The following is a 6191-nucleotide window of genomic DNA, read 5'->3' on the forward strand; positions in this document are numbered from 1 at the left end:
TATATTTTAGATTTCTACTATGTAATGAACTTTGATTTCCTGAAATGTTTTTAAAGCTACATTCTCAGATTGACCACCAAGATGCTGGCAGCTTCTGAAACCACTTATGTTCATGTTGAGCACAAAACTGGGGGTTTCTATTTTTACAAAAGTAGTTTGCCACCCCTAGTCACTGCTGAGTGATAGCAGGATCCTAGAGGGTTCCAGGCACTCACCTAGGGTCTGTGTTCTTTTGGAGAACTGAGATACGGCAGAAATAGGGTTTATTCACCTATGTACACCTTCAGTCTGCATGGAGGGAGACCAGATCTTACAGCATGGTCATTTCAAGAGGGGCTTGTACTCCACAGCAGCGCAGCCAGACTTCAGCCAGCCTTCTCAAGATGGATTCCAGTCTTCCTTCTTCTTCCCAGAACACCCTGCCAAAAACTTTCTTTCCCTGTCACTTCACACCTAGTTACCCTGACAATCTTCCAAACCCCTAGTCTCTGTTCACACCTCAGGGCAAGGGGGGGGGGGAACAGTTCTTTTGCATTGCCAATGACTTTCATTGGCCCTGTGTTGCTTCTTAATGGGCCTAGCTTAGCCAGGCCATTTTGCATAGGCTAGGCCAGTGTTTCCCAACCAGTGTGCCTCCAGATGTTTTGGGACTACAACTCCCATCATCCCTAGCTAGCAAGACCAGTGGTCAGGAATGATGGGAGTTGTAGTCCCAAAACATCTGGAGGCACACTGGTTGGGAAACACTGGGCTAGGCTAGCCTAGGAATCCCTCTGCAGCTTATATTTCTCCTTTCATATCCCAAATAATCAAAACCCTAGCCATTTATTAATTTCTAGGGTAACACTATTTAGTAATTAACGCCATAGGTTGCTCTAGACCAGGCACCCCCAAACTTCAGCCCTCCAGATGTTTTGGACTACAATTCCCATCTTCCCCGACCACTGGTCCTGTTAGCTAGGGATCATGGGAGTTGTAGGTCAAAACATCTGGAGGGCCGCAGTTTGGGGATGCCTGCTCTATACTATCCACAACCTGCTATTTATTTTTTTATATAGTTTTATTGAAATTTTAACACTATAAGAAAAGGGGGGGATTACAGAAAGAAAATAAGAAAGGACAAAGAGAAGATAACAGAAGAAAAGTATTTTGCACCTTCAATGCACATATGGACAGTGGCTGACAATGGGGCTCTCACATTTCAGTCCGATGCTAAAATTCAGCGCCCCCTGCCTCTTACACTCCATTCAACACCATTGTAATGACTGAATCAGTCACACTACCCTAAAACCACCTCTGATGTGGAACATGAGTACAACAGAATATTGTCGAGGTTTAACAAATACTTCTACATATTTGGAAAAGAAAACACTATGATAATTACCAACCAACCTTCTAGTAATAGGATTAGACAAGAAATGCTTTGGTTTCCATTTCGATAGCATTCATACACTTTAAGGCTCCATATAAAAATAAATTTAGCTTAAGGTAAGGACACTTATATTATAATCCAATGCATGCCTGCTTAGAAGTAAATCCTGTTGGATTCATTGGGTGCAGCACATACTCGGAACTAAAGCTGCAATCATATACACACACCACAATCTTTACCATGTCTACTCAGAATTATTGAATTCAATGGGCCTTACTCCCAAATAGGTTGGGACTCAACTACATTAGTAAAAACAAAAAATGTTTTGAATGCATTATAAACATGCAACATGAGATGGCGCTGGAGAGCAAAAAAAAATTCTATGCAATTTTTACATAGCCATTTTTTTGTTCTAACGATTTAATTTCTGATTTATTTATAGCATTCTCCCCCATGTGTAGATCCACCTGGGGTTAGAATTCCAGCCCTACTTGGGAGTAAGGATGGGGGAGAAATCCTAATCAGGGCAGTCTCGAGCAGGTCGGGCACCCTGGCGCTGAGGGGCGGAGATCGCTCCGGCACCCCCGCCCTCGCAGGGCACAGCATGGTTTCCGCGTGGCTTCGCTGCGCAGTGCCCTGCCTACCGGCCCGGCACCCTGGCACACCGCGCCACCGGGGCTCTACCTAGAGCCGGCCCTGATCCTAATCTGGAGGAGAGGGGAGAGAAGGGGGTGGTACCCACCCAAATGTGCCCATGAGCCTTGCGGAGCCTCATGAAGTACTAATCCGAGGATGTATTGCAGTGGGAGATCAAGTAGGAGCGTGTTGAAACATGTGAGGTCCATACTACACTCACATACCATTGTTTTACTACATTAGTCTATGGATAGTGTTCAAAAGCAATTTCAAACTACATTAATTCAGATTGGGGCTTTTATGCAAATGATTCGGCAAGCAGAAAAACCGTCTCAGTGTTCACAGTTTTCTTCATGGCTATTTAATACAACTCTTCCTCCCCTTCCCTCAAAGGAGTATTTACATTGTGGTGCCTTCTAAGCAGCAAGAGTTTTACAACTATACAATAGCCCAACCCTCGATATAAGAGACACAGTGTATTCTTGAAATATGTACTAGTGTACATTTTGTTACCATACAAGGCCGCTCTGCATTCTTGCTGGTAACCTTTTATTGCCTCCTAAGTTTTCCAGAGCCCTGCCAAACATCTTGAACTTCACGGAATGATTACAAAGCTTCGTAAATATAAGCTTCACATTGTGCTTTGCCATTTTGTGCCTGAAAGTGCAGGCTGGGGAAAGTGCAGGAGATGCTTAAAAGAGAGGCTGGGATTCTCTCTAATTTGGTGGTCAGGAAATGGGTTAGTATGTTAGTGGAGTTTTTAAATATTTTTCCCATAGTGGTATTAAAAAAAAATACATTGTTGTTACCACCTCTCTGTTAAAAATACTTCAGCTACAAAATAAAGGCTCTGGATTTGAATCCCTCTTCTGTGAACACTCTGCCTTCTGACATCTGCACCTGTCTCTTACCATCTGCTCCCTGCAGTGGTTTAAAAAGTACAGTGCTACCTTGGTTTAAGAACAGCTTAGTTTATTTATGAACAACTTGGATTAAGAATGCTGCAAACCCGGAAGTAGGTGTTTTGGTTTGTGAACTTTGCCTTGAAAGCAGAACATGTTGAGTGTGTTTCATTTGTAAATTGAGTCCCCCGCTGTTATGGGAAAGCACGCCTTGGTTTAAGAACGCTTTGGTTTAAGAACGGACTTCTGGAACGGAATAAGTCCGTAAACCAAGGTACCACTGTATCTGAAAAAAGACAATTCTTCTTCTGATGCCCTGACCTCTAATCTCTGTGTTAGGAGTCAGCCAGCAGTAAATCACACTGTGTAAGTTGGAGTTAGTCCAGCTAGCTGAGTCAGTAAACTTTTCATCTCAGGATCGTGGGTTCAAGCCCCATGATGGGCAAAAGATTCCTGCATTGCAGGGGACTGGACGAGATGATCCTTGTGGTCCCTTCCATCTCTACGATTCTATGATTCTAACTCTTTATTAGCAGCAACAAGATCTGCACTGGGGTGTCAGGCTTAATGAGTACAGCCATTAATCTCCAATAGGTCTTGCTCTCATGAAGCAGTTTCTGAGACTGAAGGTCCCCACCTCTGAAATGCTGCTTAAGTTCCCTCCTCTCTAGGGTTTCCCCCCCCCCCAAGCAATCAGAGACTGTCCCTGTGTGTAGTCAACCTCTCCTCTATGCTTTTCATGACTTTTCTGGTTCTGGGAGACAAGGGGGAAGGGGAGCCTGTCACACCAGGAGGGGGAAGACACCTCAACCTCTTCACAAACCTGACTCACCTATGCTTCATAGTCTCTCTCATCCTACCCTCTTGCTTCTGCCTCTGAATCTGGACTTGTTTCTTCCACAGACTCTCCCAGCTCAATAATCCCTGTTACCTACTAAACTTCTGGCACCTCCTCTTCACTGTCTTTTCCTTCTTCTTCTTCGGACTACTCATCCTTGTCCCTAAACCACTCCCTGGGCTCTGAACCTTCTTCCCTTGGTGGTCCACCCACCATTCCTCCGCATTCAGCCACTCCTTTGCTTTCATGTCCCTTCCCTCTTTTGCTTATGATCTGCACAAGTGGTTCCTGAACTTTGAAAGGCATGGACCGTTTGAAAATTGCAGAGGGTCTTTGCGGACGGCTTGATTTTTCTGCCTGTTGTAGCAATTGTAATGCACAGGGCTAGGTGCTGAAGGGTGTTTTTTAGTGCTCCTTTTATTTCTCATAAACTGTTATTTCTTTTTTATTGTATTCCATATACACACCAAAAAATAAAAAAGTAATAAAATACAATTAAAAATCAATGTGGATATTTAATGTGATGGATGCGAGCCAGTGTGGGTTCGTGGTTCGAGTATAGGGTAGTTCAGTTGTCCACTTGGCCATGAAGCTCACTGGGTGGCTTTTGGGCCAGTCACTGCCTCTCAGCCTAACCTTCCTCACAGATAAGTTGCAGGATAAACGTCCTATAATTTTCATAGAATCATAGAATCATAGAGTTGGAAGAGACCCCAAGGGCCATCCAGTCCAAACCCCTGCCAAGCAGGAAACACCATCAAAGCATTCTTGACATATGCCTGTCAAGCCTCTGCTTAAAGACCTCCAAAGAAGGAGACTCCACCACACTCCTTGGCAGCAAATTCCACTGCCGAACAGCTCTTACTGTCAGGAAGTTCTTCCTAATGTTTAGGTAGAATCTTCTTTCTTGAAGTTTGAATCCATTGCTCCGTGTCCGCTTCTCTGGAGCAGCAGAAAACAATCTTTCTCCCTCCTCCATATGACATCCTTTCATATATTTGAACATGGCTATCATATCACCCCTTAACCTTCTCTTCTCCAGGCTGAACATGCCCAGCTCCCTAAGTCGTTCCTCATAAGGCATCGTTTCCAGGCCTTTGACCATTTTGGTTCAGAAGAAGAAATAATAATAAATAATAGGGTTAACTCTCTTTTCTGTCTATGTATACACTATTCGAATACTGACCAACATTCTTTAAAATGCAATGCGCTCTACGTGGGGCTACTTTTGAAGCTGACCCGGAAACTACAATTAATCCAGAATGCAGCAGCTAGACTGGTGACTGGGAGTGGCCATTGAGACCATATAACACTGGTCCTGAAAGACCTACATTGGCTCCCAGCACGTTTCCGAGCACAATTCAAAGTGTTGGTGCTGACCTTTAAAGGGCTCAATATACCTAAATGAGCATCTCCACCCCCATTGTTCAACCCAGACACTGAGGTCCAGCTCCGAGGGCCTTCTGGTGGTTCCCTCACTGCGAGAAGTGAGGTTATAAGGAACCAGGCAGAGGGCCTTCTTGGTAATGGCGCCCATCCTGTGGAACCCTCCCTTCAGTTATCAAGAAAATAAATGACTATATGACTTTTAGAAAACATCTGAAGGCAACCCTGTTAAGGGAAGTTTTTAATGTTATACGTTTTATTGTGTTTTTAATATTCTGTTGGGAGCCAGCCAGATGGGTGGGGTATTATTATTAATAATAATATATTAATTATTAATTATTGTTATTAAAATGGTACAGAATCTTCCAGAAGCCGTTTCTGGTGTCCAGTAGTCATTCAGCATCTTTTGCCCAATGTGCTTTTCTGGATGAAAAGGTTTCGTCAAGCTTTTCATGAGAGAAATAAGCAGCTGTAGGTGAGACTGGCATATCTTGGGATAAATTACACCTGAGGCCTTGGGTTCCTTTGAACTATAAAGCTACTTTTAACTTTTGTTCCCGGAAAGCTTGCAAAAGAAGAGCCTAATCTTATTGTTAGCTTCTAAGTGCCTAGGTTTTCAGACGAATCTCCTGCAAGCACAAAGGAATGCAAAAGTAATTCTTGCATTGTTAGCTGCTCAGAAAAATAATCACACCTTATTTCCTCTTGCAGCTAACGATGTCCATTGTAAAGGTTCAGTTTTATTACTATTCCATTTTACCAGAACCAGGTGATACAAGGCTCCATAAAGTGCTATCGTTTGAGCAAGGTGAAGTCTCTGGTTTTGTTCTGGGTTCCCCCCCACAGCAAAAGTAAGAGAACCTCTGCATGCATACAGGACCCTCACCTCCTGGTAGGTGTGTGAAGCACCACCTCTGGTCCGAGAAGAACATGGGAAGCCTACTAGATATGTTTATTTCTGAATATATGTATTAAAATCACTGAATCATTGCCATGGGTCACATTTGCTAACATCACATACCCTCTAAGAGATTTTAATGCAAAGCTTCAAGAAACA

Source organism: Zootoca vivipara, chromosome 9 (assembly GCF_965207765.1).
Source record: "Zootoca vivipara chromosome 9, rZooViv2.hap1.1, whole genome shotgun sequence".
NCBI lineage: Eukaryota > Metazoa > Chordata > Lepidosauria > Squamata > Lacertidae > Zootoca > Zootoca vivipara.